The sequence below is a fragment of the Ambystoma mexicanum genome, chromosome 11, assembly GCF_040938575.1.
Source record: "Ambystoma mexicanum isolate Mex_15411 chromosome 11, UKY_AmexF1_1, whole genome shotgun sequence".
In the NCBI taxonomy this organism is placed as follows: domain Eukaryota; kingdom Metazoa; phylum Chordata; class Amphibia; order Caudata; family Ambystomatidae; genus Ambystoma; species Ambystoma mexicanum.
This window is the reverse complement of record NC_090934.1, coordinates 823,344,749-823,358,129: the sequence shown is the minus strand read 5'-3', so window position 1 is coordinate 823,358,129 and position 13,381 is coordinate 823,344,749. Positions and strand designations below refer to the sequence as shown.

Sequence of the window (13,381 nt, the reverse complement as noted above, 5' to 3'; positions counted from 1 at the left end):
TGCACTCTTGCTAAATCTGCTGGAATGTGTCTTCTATTGTGCCCAAGGTGGTTGTGTATTTGGGGACTCAGGGAAGCAAGGGAGCAGTCTAATGCACTGCAGTGCTAAGAGAGGCATGCCTTTTTCAGAAAAAAGTTCAGGTTTTCTGCCAATCAGAAAAAAATAGCAATGCAATCAGGCCAAAGGCAGAACACACATGCCAGTGAGTCTCTGTGGCGCAATTGGTTAGCGCGTTCGGCTGTTAACCGAAAAGACGCTGCTGTTTTTGGCACAAAGACACAGAGTGTTCCACTCAGTAAACCTGAGTCATTTCTCCCGTGTTCTCTGGGTTCAGCCTACTGTCCCCTTTTAACACAAGTGCGCAACTGTGGCTTTCTCCTCATAGCAAGTTATGCCTACACAGAGGGCATTTGGTGCACTGTTGATGGGCTCTGTCCTCTACTAAATCCCCTGTGTTTGTGGATTACGGGAGGTAGGGAAGTGCTTGATACCCTGATTTGCTGTGGGAAATAGAGCTATTTTAGAAATATTTTCAGGTTGCCTGGGGAGCATAAGCAAACAGCACACCAATCAGGCCCCAGTGTAAGCACTGCATGAGTCTCTGTGGCGCAATCGGTTAGCGCGTTCGGCTGTTAACCGAAAGGTTGGTGGTTCAAGCCCACCCAGGGACGATGCATTTTGGCTCAAAAATTCAGCATGACCAACTATGAACTTCTGTTTACCTCTCGCAGGTCTCGTCTGCTGACGTCCAAAAAATCCAATAAACTGCAAGCAATTCTTCTCGCTTGCTTTAGTTTTTCAAAACTTGCCATTCAATTCATAAACATCAAGACTTCATGGGAAGGGTTTGGCTGCAGCGTGTACTGATGCACAGAAGGAAGCTATCCTAGCCAGTCTACCTAAAGAAGCAATGAGGCTCTGCAGGTGCATGTACGTCTCCTACCTTTATTCTGTCATCAGACACACCAGGTGGATTGCCACAAGGACCTCGTGGCGCAATGGTAGCGCGTCTGACTCCAGATCAGAAGGTTGTGTGTTCAAATCACGTCGGGGTCATACTTCCTTTTCCCACTCTGAAATACAAAATTGCTCTTCAGTATCTCGTTATTTCAACCTGACTGCATCTTTGTGCTCTGGGCCTAGTTGTTCTGGCGTTTCGAATGTAAGCTTTGCAGCAGGGAAGTATCATATTGACAGACACCCATGAAGGACATGGTCAACCTTTAAAGCAGGCCAATCTCTATGTTTGACTGGATGCAGCAGAAGTATTTCCTCTTTACCATCTCTTCAAGTGGGCCTGACTGATGTGCTGTTTTGTGCACGCTACGTGGGCTTTGTAATGCATACCTCTGCCATTTGCATGGCCTCCTAGCGCTGTCAATATTTTCGTGTAATCGCTGAATGCTGCACTGTCCTGGGAACTCTAGGTGTGACTAAAGGATATACGTTGGGGCCCCGAAAGGGGGTCGGCAGTCTAGTGGCAATGGGCATCACTTTGCAGTTTGGGTTTGTGAGTTCAGGTACCGGTCTGGTGTCGGAAACCTGTAAGCGCCCTCCCAATCAACTGTCGGTCCTGGATTGTGAGGGTTTCCCCTTATACTGGTCTCAGAAGACACATTTCCATTTTACTTTTTCACTCTCGCATTGCCTATTTCTCTCTCTCTCATAGATACATTATAGACAAGAGAGACATTGTCAGCGAGAGGGTTGCACAGCACCTTCCCCCATTTCCCTAAGTGCATTGCATGGGGCTCTGGGAGGCGTGCACATTTGTCTGAAACACAAAGATCCACTGGCAATAAAAGGCGTAGGACCCCAGTTCGCATTTCTTAGAATTTGAGGAGGCACTCAGAGTTGTCTCGGCCGTGACTGTACCTTTCATAGGAGATGTGCTAATCCCCAAACCCTCTTCCTTTGTCCCAGTAATCTATCCTAGGGCCTCTAGCAAGTTGTTTTCTGAAACAAAGCTTACCTGAACATCCTGTAAAATTGGTAACTTTTCAGTAGCAGTACAGTGCAGTATATAGCATTCCTGTTGCGCACAGCATCTAGATCCAAAAATTGCTTACTCTACCCCAGAAATTAGAATTCACCCAGTCAAACAGAGGGATCTATAAAGATCATGGCAAGTAGTTAACATAAGCTACTTCCCCCAATTTCTCTTGGTGCACTCTGCTGCCCTCTTTTAACAGAAGAATGCAACTGCAGGTCTTGCTTCTCAGCAAGGTACCTACATATAGAAACCTTGGTGCACTCTTGCTAAATCTACTGGAATGTGTCTTCTATTGTGCCCAAGGTGGTTGTGTATTTGGGGACTCAGGGAAGCAAGGGAGCAGTCTAATGCACTGCAGTGCTAAGAGAGGCATGCCTTTTTCAGAAAAAAGTTCAGGTTTTCTGCCAATCAGAAAAAAATAGCAATGCAATCAGGCCAAAGGCAGAACACACATGCCAGTGAGTCTCTGTGGCACAATTGGTTAGCGCGTTCGGCTGTTAACCGAAAAGACGCTGCTGTTTTTGGCACAAAGACACAGAGTGTTCCACTCAGTAAACCTGAGTCATTTCTCCCGTGTTCTCTGGGTTCAGCCTACTGTCCCCTTTTAACACAAGTGCGCAACTGTGGCTTTCTCCTCATAGCAAGTTATGCCTACACAGAGGACATTTGGTGCACTGTTGATGGGCTCTGTCCTCTACTAAATCCCCTGTGTTTGTGGATTAGGGGAGGTAGGGAAGTGCTTGATACCCTGATTTGCTGTGGGAAATAGAGCTATTTTAGAAATATTTTCAGTTTGCCTGGGAAGCATAAGCAAACAGCACACCAATCAGGCCCCAGGGTAAGCACTGCATGAGTCTCTGTGGCGCAATCAGTTAGCGCGTTCGGCTGTTAACCGAAAGGTTGGTGGTTCAAGCCCACCCAGGGACGATGCATTTTGGCTCAAAAATTCAGCATGACCAACTATGAACTTCTGTTTACCTCTCGCAGGTCTCGTCTGCTGACGTCCAAAAAATCCAATAAACTGCAAGCAATTCTTCTCGCTTGCTTTAGTTTTTCAAAACTTGCCATTCAATTCATAAACATCAAGACTTCATGGGAAGGGTTTGGCTGCAGCGTGTACTGATGCACAGAAGGAAGCTATCCTAGCCAGTCTACCTAAAGAAGCAATGAGGCTCTGCAGGTGCATGTACGTCTCCTACCTTTATTCTGTCATCAGACACACCAGGTGGATTGCCACAAGGACCTCGTGGCGCAATGGTAGCGCGTCTGACTCCAGATCAGAAGGTTGTGTGTTCAAATCACGTCGAGGTCATACTTCCTTTTCCCTCTCTGAAATACAAAATTGCTCTTCAGTATCTCGTTATTTCAACCTGACTGCATCTTTGTGCTCTGGGCCTAGTTGTTCTGGCGTTTCGAATGTAAGCTTTGCAGCAGGGAAGTATCATATTGACAGACACCCATGAAGGACATGGTCAACCTTTAAAGCAGGCCAATCTCTATGTTTTACTGGATGCAGCAGAAGTATTTCCTCTTTACCATCTCTTCAAGTGGGCCTGACTGATGTGCTGTTTTGTGCACGCTACGTGGGCTTTGTAAAACATACCTCTGCCATTTGCATGGCCTCCTAGCGCTGTCAAAATTTTCGTGTAATCGCTGAATGCTGCACTGTCCTGGGAACTCTAGGTGTGACTAAAGGATATATGTTGGGGCCCCGAAAGGGGGTCGGCAGTCTAGTGGCAATGGGCATCACTTTGCAGTTTGGGTTTGTGAGTTCAGGTACCGGTCTGGTGTCGGAAACCTGTAAGCGCCCTCCCAATCAACTGTCGGTCCTGGATTGTGAGAATTTCCCCTTATACTGGTCTCAGTAGACACATTTCCATTTTACTTTTTCACTCTCGCATTGCCTATTTCTCTCTCTCTCATAGTTACATTATAGACAAGAGAGACATTGTCAGCGAGAGGGCTTCACAGCATTTCCCCCCTTTCCCTAAGTGCATTGCAAGGGGCTCTGGGAGGCGTGCACATTTGTCTGAAACACAAAGATCCACTGGCAACAAAAGGCGTAGGACCCCAGTTCGCATTTCTTAGAATTTGAGGAGGCACTCAGAGTTGTCTCGGGCGTGACTGTACCTTTCATATGAGATGTGATAATCCCCAAACCCTCTTCCTTTGTCCCAGTAATCTGTCTTAGTGCCTCTAGCAAGTTGTTTTCTGAAACAAAGCTTACCTGAACATCCTGTAAAATTGGTAACTTTTCAGTAGCAGTACAGTGCAGTATATAGCATTCCTGTTGTGCACAGCATCTAGATCCAAAAATTGCTTTCTCTACCCCAGAAATTAGAATTCACCCAGTCAAACAGAGGGATCTATAAAGAGCATGGCAAATAGTTAACATAAGCTACTTCCCCCAAGTTCTCTTGGTGCACTCTGCTGCCCTCTTTTAACAGAAGAATGCAACTGCAGGTCTTGCTTCTCAGCAAGGTACCTACATATAGAATCCTGGGTGCAATCTTGCTAATTCTGCTGGAATGTGTCTTCTATTGTGCCCAGGGTGGTTGTGTATTTGGGGATTCAGGGAAGCAAGGGAGCACTCTAATGCACTGCAGTGCTAAGAGAGGCATGCCTTTTTCAGAAAAAAGTTCAGGTTTTCTGCCAATCAGAAAAAAATAGCAATGCAATCAGGCCAAAGGCAGAACACACATGCCAGTGAGTCTCTGTGGTGCAATTGGTTAGCGCGTTCGGCTGTTAACCGAAAAGACGCTGCTGTTTTTGGCACAAAGACACAGAGTGTTCCACTCAGTAAACCTGAGTCATTTCTCCCGTGTTCTCTGGGTTCAGCCTACTGTCCCCTTTTAACACAAGTGCGCAACTGTGGCTTTCTCCTCATAGCAAGTTATGCCTACACAGAGGGCATTTGGTGCACTGTTGATGGGCTCTGTCCTCTACTAAATCCCCTGTGTTTGTGGATTAGGGGAGGTAGGGAAGTGCTTGATACCCTGATTTGCTGTGGGAAAAAGAGCTATTTTAGAAATATTTTCAGGTTGCCTGGGAAGCATAAGCAAACAGCACACCAATCAGGCCCCTGTGTAAGAGCTGCATGAGTCTCTGTGGCGCAATCGGTTAGCGCGTTCGGCTGTTAACCGAAAGGTTGGTGGTTCAAGCCCACCCAGGGACGGTGCATTTTGGCTCAAAAATTCAGCGTGACCAACTATGGACTTCTGTTTACCTCTCGCAGGTCTCGTCTGCTGACGTCCAAAAAATCCAATAAACTGCAAGCAATTCTTCTCGCTTGCTTTAGTTTTTCAAAACTTGCCATTCAATTCATAAACATCAAGACTTCATGGTGGCTGCAGCGTGTACTGATGCACAGAAGGAAGCTATCCTAGCCAGTCTACCTAAAGAAGCAATGAGGCTCTGCAGGTGCATGTACGTCTCCTACCTTTATTCTGTCATCAGACACACCAGGTGGACTGCCACAAGGACCTCGTGGCGCAATGGTAGCGCGTCTGACTCCAGATCAGAAGGTTGTGTGTTCAAATCATGTCGGGGTCATACTTCCTTTTCCCACTCTGAAATACAAAATTGCTCTTCAGTATCTCGTTATTTCAACCTGACTGCATCTTTGTGCTCTGGGCCTAGTTGTTCTGGCGTTTCGAATGTAAGCTTTGCAGCAGGGAAGTATCATATTGACAGACACCCATGAAGGACATGGTCAACCTTTAAAGCAGGCCAATCTCTATGTTTTACTGGATGCAGCAGAAGTATTTCCTCTTTACCATCTCTTAAAGTGGGCCTGACTGATGTGCTGTTTTGTGCACGCTACGTGGGCTTTGTAAAACATACCTCTGCCATTTGCATGGCCTCCTAGCGCTGTCAAAATTTTCGTGTAATCGCTGAATGCTGCACTGTCCTGGGAACTCTAGGTGTGACTAAAGGATATATGTTGGGGCCCCGAAAGGGGGTCGGCAGTCTAGTGGCAATGGGCATCACTTTGCAGTTTGGGTTTGTGAGTTCAGGTACCGGTCTGGTGTCGGAAACCTGTAAGCGCCCTCCCAATCAACTGTCGGTCCTGGATTGTGAGAATTTCCCCTTATACTGGTCTCAGTAGACACATTTCCATTTTACTTTTTCACTCTCGCATTGCCTATTTCTCTCTCTCTCATAGTTACATTATAGACAAGAGAGACATTGTCAGCGAGAGGGCTTCACAGCACCTTCCCCCCTTTCCCTAAGTGCATTGCATGGGGCTCTGGGAGGCGTGCACATTTGTCTGAAACACAAAGATCCACTGGCAATAAAAGGCGTAGGACCCCAGTTCGCATTTCTTAGAATTTGAGGAGGCACTCAGAGTTGTCTCGGGCGTGACTGTACCTTTCATAGGAGATGTGCTAATCCCCAAACCCTCTTCCTTTGTCCCAGTAATCTGTCCTAGGGCCTCTAGCAAGTTGTTTTCTGAAACAAAGCTTACCTGAACATCCTGTAAAATTGGTAACTTTTCAGTAGCAGTACAGTGCAGTATATAGCATTCCTGTTGCGCACAGCATCTAGATCCAAAAATTGCTTACTCTACCCCAGAAATTAGAATTCACCCAGTCAAACAGAGGGATCTATAAAGATCATGGCAAGTAGTTAACATAAGCTACTTCCCCCAAGTTCTCTTGGTGCACTCTGCTGCCCTCTTTTAACAGAAGAATGCAACTGCAGCTCTTGCTTCTCAGCAAGGTACCTACATATAGAATCCTTGGTGCACTCTTGCTAAATCTGCTGGAATGTGTCTTCTATTGTGCCCAAGGTGGTTGTGTATTTGGGGACTCAGGGAAGCAAGGGAGCAGTCTAATGCACTGCAGTGCTAAGAGAGGCATGCCTTTTTCAGAAAAAAGTTCAGGTTTTCTGCCAATCAGAAAAAAATAGCAATGCAATCAGGCCAAAGGCAGAACACACATGCCAGTGAGTCTCTGTGGCGCAATTGGTTAGCGCGTTCGGCTGTTAACCGAAAAGACGCTGCTGTTTTGGGCACAAAGACACAGAGTGTTCCACTCAGTAAACCTGAGTCATTTCTCCCGTGTTCTCTGGGTTCAGCCTACTGTCCCCTTTTAACACAAGTGCGCAACTGTGGCTTTCTCCACATAGCAAGTTATGCCTACACAGAGGACATTTGGTGCACTGTTGATGGGCTCTGTCCTCTACTAAATCCCCTGTGTTTGTGGATTACGGGAGGTAGGGAAGTGCTTGATACCCTGATTTGCTGTGGGAAATAGAGCTATTTTAGAAATATTTTCAGGTTGCCTGGGAAGCATAAGCAAACAGAACACCAATCAGGCCCCAGTGTAAGCACTGCATGAGTCTCTGTGGCGCAATCGGTTAGCGCGTTCGGCTGTTAACCGAAAAGACGCTGCTGTTTTTGGCACAAAGACACAGAGTGTTCCACTCAGTAAACCTGAGTCATTTCTCCCGTGTTCTCTGGGTTCAGCCTACTGTCCCCTTTTAACACAAGTGCGCAACTGTGGCTTTCTCCTCATAGCAAGTTATGCCTACACAGAGGACATTTGGTGCACTGTTGATGGGCTCTGTCCTCTACTAAATCCCCTGTGTTTGTGGATTAGGGGAGGTAGGGAAGTGCTTGATACCCTGATTTGCTGTGGGAAATAGAGCTATTTTAGAAATATTTTCAGGTTGCCTGGGAAGCATAAGCAAACAGCACACCAATCAGGCCCCAGTGTAAGCACTGCATGAGTCTCTGTGGCGCAATCGGTTAGCGCGTTCGGCTGTTAACCGAAAGGTTGGTGGTTCAAGCCCACCCAGGGACGATGCATTTTGGCTCAAAAATTCAGCATGACCAACTATGAACTTCTGTTTTACCTCTCGCAGGTCTCGTCTGCTGACGTCCAAAAAATCCAATAAACTGTAAGCAATTCTTCTCGCTTGCTTTAGTTTTTCAAAACTTGCCATTCAATTCATAAACATCAAGACTTCATGGGAAGGGTTTGGCTGCAGCGTGTACTGATGCACAGAAGGAAGCTATCCTAGCCAGTCTACCTAAAGAAGCAATGAGGCTCTGCAGGTGCATGTACGTCTCCTACCTTTATTCTGTCATCAGACACACCAGGTGGATTGCCACAAGGACCTCGTGCCGCAATGGTAGCGCGTCTGACTCCAGATCAGAAGGTTGTGTGTTCAAATCACGTCGGGGTCATACTTCCTTTTCCCACTCTGAAATACAAAATTGCTCTTCAGTATCTCGTTATTTCAACCTGACTGCATCTTTGTGCTCTGGGCCTAGTTGTTCTGGCGTTTCGAATGTAAGCTTTGCAGCAGGGAAGTATCATATTGACAGACACCCATGAAGGACATGGTCAACCTTTAAAGCAGGCCAATCTCTATGTTTTACTGGATGCAGCAGAAGTATTTCCTCTTTACCATCTCTTCAAGTGGGCCTGACTGATGTGCTGTTTTGTGCACGCTACGTGGGCTTTGTAAAGCATACCTCTGCCATTTGCATGGCCTCCTAGCGCTGTCAATATTTTCGTGTAATCGCTGAATGCTGCACTGTCCTGGGAACTCTAGGTGTGACTAAAGGATATATGTTGGGGCCCCGAAAGGGGGTCGGCAGTCTAGTGGCAATGGGCATCACTTTGCAGTTTGGGTTTGTGAGTTCAGGTACCGGTCTGGTGTCGGAAACCTGTAAGCGCCCTCCCAATCAACTGTCAGTCCTGGATTGTGAGGATTTCCCCTTATACTGGTCTCAGTAGACACATTTCCATTTGACTTTTTCACTCTCGCATTGCCTATTTCTCTCTCTCTCATAGTTACATTATAGACAAGAGAGACATTGTCAGCGAGAGGGTTGCACAGCACCTTCCCCCATTTCCCTAAGTCCATTGCATGGGGCTCTGGGAGGCGTGCACATTTGTCTGAAACACAAAGATCCACTGGCAATAAAAGGCGTAGGACCCCAGTTCGCATTTCTTAGAATTTGAGGAGGCACTCAGAGTTGTCTCGGGCGTGACTGTACCTTTCATAGGAGATGTGCTAATCCCCAAACCCTCTTCCTTTGTCCCAGTAATCTGTCCTAGGGCCTCTAGCAAGTTGTTTTCTGAAACAAAGCTTACCTGAACATCCTGTAAAATTGGTAACTTTTCAGTAGCAGTACAGTGCAGTATATAGCATTCCTGTTGCGCACAGCATCTAGATCCAAAAATTGCTTACTCTACCCCAGAAATTAGAATTCACCCAGTCAAAAAGAGGGATCTATAAAGATCATGGCAAGTAGTTAACATAAGCTACTTCCCCCAAGTTCTCTTGGTGCACTCTGCTGCCCTCTTTTAACAGAAGAATGCAACTGCAGGTCTTGCTTCTCAGCAAGGTACCTACATATAGAAACCTTGGTGCACTCTTGCTAAATCTGCTGGAATGTGTCTTCTATTGTGCCCAAGGTGGTTGTGTATTTGGGGACTCAGGGAAGCAAGGGAGCAGTCTAATGCACTGCAGTGCTAAGAGAGGCATGCCTTTTTCAGAAAAAAGTTCAGGTTTTCTGCCAATCAGAAAAAATAGCAATGCAATCAGGCCAAAGGCAGAACACACATGCCAGTGAGTCTCTGTGGCGCAATTGGTTAGCGCGTTCGGCTGTTAACTGAAAAGACGCTGCTGTTTTTGGCACAAAGACACAGAGTGTTCCACTCAGTAAACCTGAGTCATTTCTCTCATGTTCTCTGGGTTCAGCCTACTGTCCCCTTTTAACACAAGTGCGCAACTGTGGCTTTCTCCTCATAGCAAGTTATGCCTACACAGAGGACATTTGGTGCACTGTTGATGGGCTCTGTCCTCTTCTAAATCCCCTGTGTTTGTGGATTAGGGGAGGTAGGGAAGTGCTTGATACCCTGATTTGCTGTGGGAAATAGAGCTATTTTAGAAATATTTTCAGGTTGCCTGGGAAGCATAAGCAAACAGCACACCAATCAGGCCCCAGTGTAAGCACTGCATGAGTCTCTGTGGCGCAATCGGTTAGCGCGAAAGGTAGGTGGTTCAAGCCCACCCAGGGACGATGCATTTTGGCTAAATAATTCAGCATGACCAACTATGAACTTCTGTTTACCTCTCGCAGGTCTCGTCTGCTGACGTCCAAAAAATCCAATAAACTGCAAGCAATTCTTCTCGCTTGCTTTAGTTTTAAAAAACTTGCCATTCAATTCATAAACATCAAGACTTCATGGGAAGGGTTTGGCTGCAGCGTGTACTGATGCACAGAAGGAAGCTATCCTAGCCAGTCTACTTAAAGAAGCAATGAGGCTCTGCAGGTGCATGTACGTCTCCTACCTTTATTCTGTCATCAGACACACCAGGTGGATTGCCATTAAGGACCTCGTCGCGCAATGGTAGCGTGTCTGACTTCAGATCAGAAGGTTGTGTGTTCAAATCACGTCGGGGTCATACTTCCTTTTCCCACTCTGAAATACAAAATTGCTCTTCAGTATCTCGTTATTTCAACCTGACTGCATCTTTGTGCTCTGGGCCTAGTTGTTCTGGCGTTTCGAATGTAAGCTTTGCAGCAGGGAAGTATCATATTGACGGACTCCCATGAAGGACATGGTCAAGCTTTAAAGCAGGCCAATCTCTATGTTTTACTGGATGCAGCAGAAGTATTTCCTCTTTACCATCTCTTCAAGTGGGCCTGACTGATGTGCTGTTTTGTGCACGCTACGTGGGCTTTGTAAAGCATACCTCTGCCATTTGCATGGCCTCCTAGCGCTGTCAAAATGTTCGTGTAATCGCTGAATGCTGCACTGTCCTGGGAACTCTAGGTGTGACTAAAGGATATATGTTGGGGCCCCGAAAGGGGGTCGGCAGTCAAGTGGCAATGCCCATCACTTTGCAGTTTGGGTTTGTGAGTTCAGGTACCGGTCTGGTGTCGGAAACCTGTAAGCGCCCTCCCAATCAACTGTCGGTCCTGGATTGTGAGGATTTCCCCTTATACTGGTCTCAGTAGACACATTTCCATTTTACTTTTTCACTTTCGCATTGCCTATTTCTCTCTCTCTCATAGTTACATTATAGACAAGAGAGACATTGTCAGCGAGAGGGCTTCACAGCACCTTCCCCCCTTTCCCTAAGTGCATTGCAAGGGGCTCTGGGAGGCGTGCACATTTGTCTGAAACACAAAGATCCACTGGCAATAAAAAGCGTAGGTCCCTAGTTTGCATTTCTTAGAATTTGAGGTGACACTCAGAGTTGTCTCGGGCGTGACTGTACGTTTCATAGGAGATGTGCTAATCCCCAAACCCTCTTCCTTTGTCCCAGTAATCTGTCCTAGCGCCTCTAGCAAGTTGTTTTCTGAAACAAAGCTTACCTGAACATCCTGTAAAATTGGTAACTTTTCAGTAGCAGTAGAGTGCAGTATATAGCATTCCTGTTGCGCACAGCGTCTAGATCCAAAAATTGCTTACTCTACCCCAGAAATTAGAATTCACCAAGTCAAACAGAGGGATCTATAAAGAGCATGGCAAGTAGTTAACATAAGCTACTTCCCCCAAGTTCTCTTGGTGCACTCTGCTGTCCTCTTTTTACAGAAGAATGCAACTGCAGGTCTTGCTTCTCAGCAAGGTACCTACATATAGAAACCTTGGTGCACTCTTGCTAAATCTGCTGGAATGTGTCTTCTATTGTGCCCAAGGTGGTTGTGTATTTGGGGACTCAGGGAAGCAAGGGAGCAGTCTAATGCACTGCAGTGCTAAGAGAGGCATGCCTTTTTCAGAAAAAAGTTCAGGTTTTCTGCCAATCAGAAAAAAATAGCAATGCAATAGGGCCAAAGGCAGAACACACATGCCAGTGAGTCTCTGTGGCGCAATTGGTTAGCGCGTTCGGCTGTTAACCGAAAAGACGCTGCTGTTTTTGGCACAAAGACACAGAGTGTTCCACTCAGTAAACCTGAGTCATTTCTCCCGTGTTCTCTGGGTTCAGCCTACTGTCCCCTTTTAACACAAGTGCGCAACTGTGGCTTTCTCCTCATAGCAAGTTATGCCTACACAGAGGACCTTTGGTGCACTGTTGATGGGCTCTGTCCTCTACTAAATCCCCTGTGTTTGTGGATTAGGGGAGGTAGGGAAGTGCTTGATACCCTGATTTGCTGTGGGAAATAGAGCTATTTTAGAAATATTTTCAGGTTGCCTGGGAAGCATAAGCAAACAGCACACCAATCAGGCCCCAGTGTAAGCACTGCATGAGTCTCTGTGGCGCAATCGGTTAGCGCGTTCGGCTGCGATGCATTTTGGCTCAAAAATTCAGCATGACCAACTATGAACTTCTGTTTACCTCTCGCAGGTCTCGTCTGCTGACGTCCAAAAAATCCAATAAACTGCAAGCAATTCTTCTCGCTTGCTTTAGTTTTTCAAAACTTGCCATTCAATTCATAAACATCAAGACTTCATGGGAAGGGTTTGGCTGCAGCGTGTACTGATGCACAGAAGGAAGCTATCCTAGCCAGTCTACTTAAAGAAGCAATGAGGCTCTGCAGGTGCATGTACGTCTCTTACCTTTATTCTGTCATCATCCACACCAGGTGGACTGCCACAAGGACCTCGTGGCGCAATGGTAGCGCGTCTGACTCCAGATCAGAAGGTTGCGTGTTCAAATCACGTCGGGGTCATATTTGCTTTTCCCACTCTGAAATACAAAATTGCTCTTCAGTATCTCGTTATTTCAACCTGACTGCATCTTTGTGCTCTGGGCCTAGTTGTTCTGGCGTTTCGAATGTAAGCTTTGCAGCAGGGAAGTATCATATTGACAGACACCCATGAAGGACATGGTCAACCTTTAAAGCAGGCCAATCTCTATGTTTTACTGGATGCAGCAGAAGTATTTCCTCTTTACCATCTCTTCAAGTGGGCCTGACTGATGTGCTGTTTTGTGCACGCTACGTGGGCTTTGTAAAGCATACCTCTGACATTTGCATGGCTTCCTAGCGCTGTCAATATTTTCGTGTAATCGCTGAATGCTGCACTGTCCTGGGAACTCTAGGTGTGACTAAAGGAAATATGCTGCGGCCCCGAAAGGGGGTCGGCAGTCTAGTGGCAATGCCCATCACTTTGCAGTTTGGGTTTGTGAGTTCAGGTACCGGTCTGGTGTCGGAAACCTGTAAGCGCCCTCCCAATCAACTGTCGGTCCTGGATTGTGAGGATTTCCCCTTATACTGGTCTCAGTAGACACATTTCCATTTTACTTTTTCACTCTTGCATTGCCTATTTCTCTCTCTCTCATAGATACATTATAGACAAGAGAGACATTGTCAGCGAGAGGGCTTCACAGCACCTTCCCCCCTTTCCCTAAGTGCATTGCAAGGGGCTCTGGGAGGCGTGCACATTTGTCTGAAACACAAAGATCCACTGGCAATAAAAA

At 46.5% G+C, this 13,381-nt stretch overlaps 9 non-coding genes across 9 annotated transcripts; all 9 read left to right on the top strand.

Moving 5' to 3' along the window:
• The first annotated feature begins 597 nt into the window (after positions 1 to 597).
• Positions 598 to 671, top strand: TRNAN-GUU (transfer RNA asparagine (anticodon GUU)). Its single transcript has one exon. It is a non-coding gene; the product is annotated as a tRNA-Asn (tRNA).
• A 313-nt stretch (positions 672 to 984) lies between these two features.
• On the top strand, positions 985 to 1,056 carry TRNAW-CCA (transfer RNA tryptophan (anticodon CCA)). Its single transcript has one exon. It is a non-coding gene; the product is annotated as a tRNA-Trp (tRNA).
• Positions 1,057 to 2,846: 1,790 nt separating this feature from the next.
• TRNAN-GUU (transfer RNA asparagine (anticodon GUU)) lies at positions 2,847 to 2,920 on the top strand. Its single transcript has one exon. It is a non-coding gene; the product is annotated as a tRNA-Asn (tRNA).
• A 313-nt stretch (positions 2,921 to 3,233) lies between these two features.
• On the top strand, positions 3,234 to 3,305 carry TRNAW-CCA (transfer RNA tryptophan (anticodon CCA)). Its single transcript has one exon. It is a non-coding gene; the product is annotated as a tRNA-Trp (tRNA).
• A 1,789-nt stretch (positions 3,306 to 5,094) lies between these two features.
• Positions 5,095 to 5,168, top strand: TRNAN-GUU (transfer RNA asparagine (anticodon GUU)). Its single transcript has one exon. It is a non-coding gene; the product is annotated as a tRNA-Asn (tRNA).
• Positions 5,169 to 5,473: 305 nt separating this feature from the next.
• TRNAW-CCA (transfer RNA tryptophan (anticodon CCA)) lies at positions 5,474 to 5,545 on the top strand. The gene has a single exon. It is a non-coding gene; the product is annotated as a tRNA-Trp (tRNA).
• Positions 5,546 to 7,726: 2,181 nt separating this feature from the next.
• TRNAN-GUU (transfer RNA asparagine (anticodon GUU)) lies at positions 7,727 to 7,800 on the top strand. Its single transcript has one exon. It is a non-coding gene; the product is annotated as a tRNA-Asn (tRNA).
• A 314-nt stretch (positions 7,801 to 8,114) lies between these two features.
• On the top strand, positions 8,115 to 8,186 carry TRNAW-CCA (transfer RNA tryptophan (anticodon CCA)). The gene has a single exon. It is a non-coding gene; the product is annotated as a tRNA-Trp (tRNA).
• A 4,374-nt stretch (positions 8,187 to 12,560) lies between these two features.
• On the top strand, positions 12,561 to 12,632 carry TRNAW-CCA (transfer RNA tryptophan (anticodon CCA)). Its single transcript has one exon. It is a non-coding gene; the product is annotated as a tRNA-Trp (tRNA).
• Positions 12,633 to 13,381: the final 749 nt, after the last annotated feature.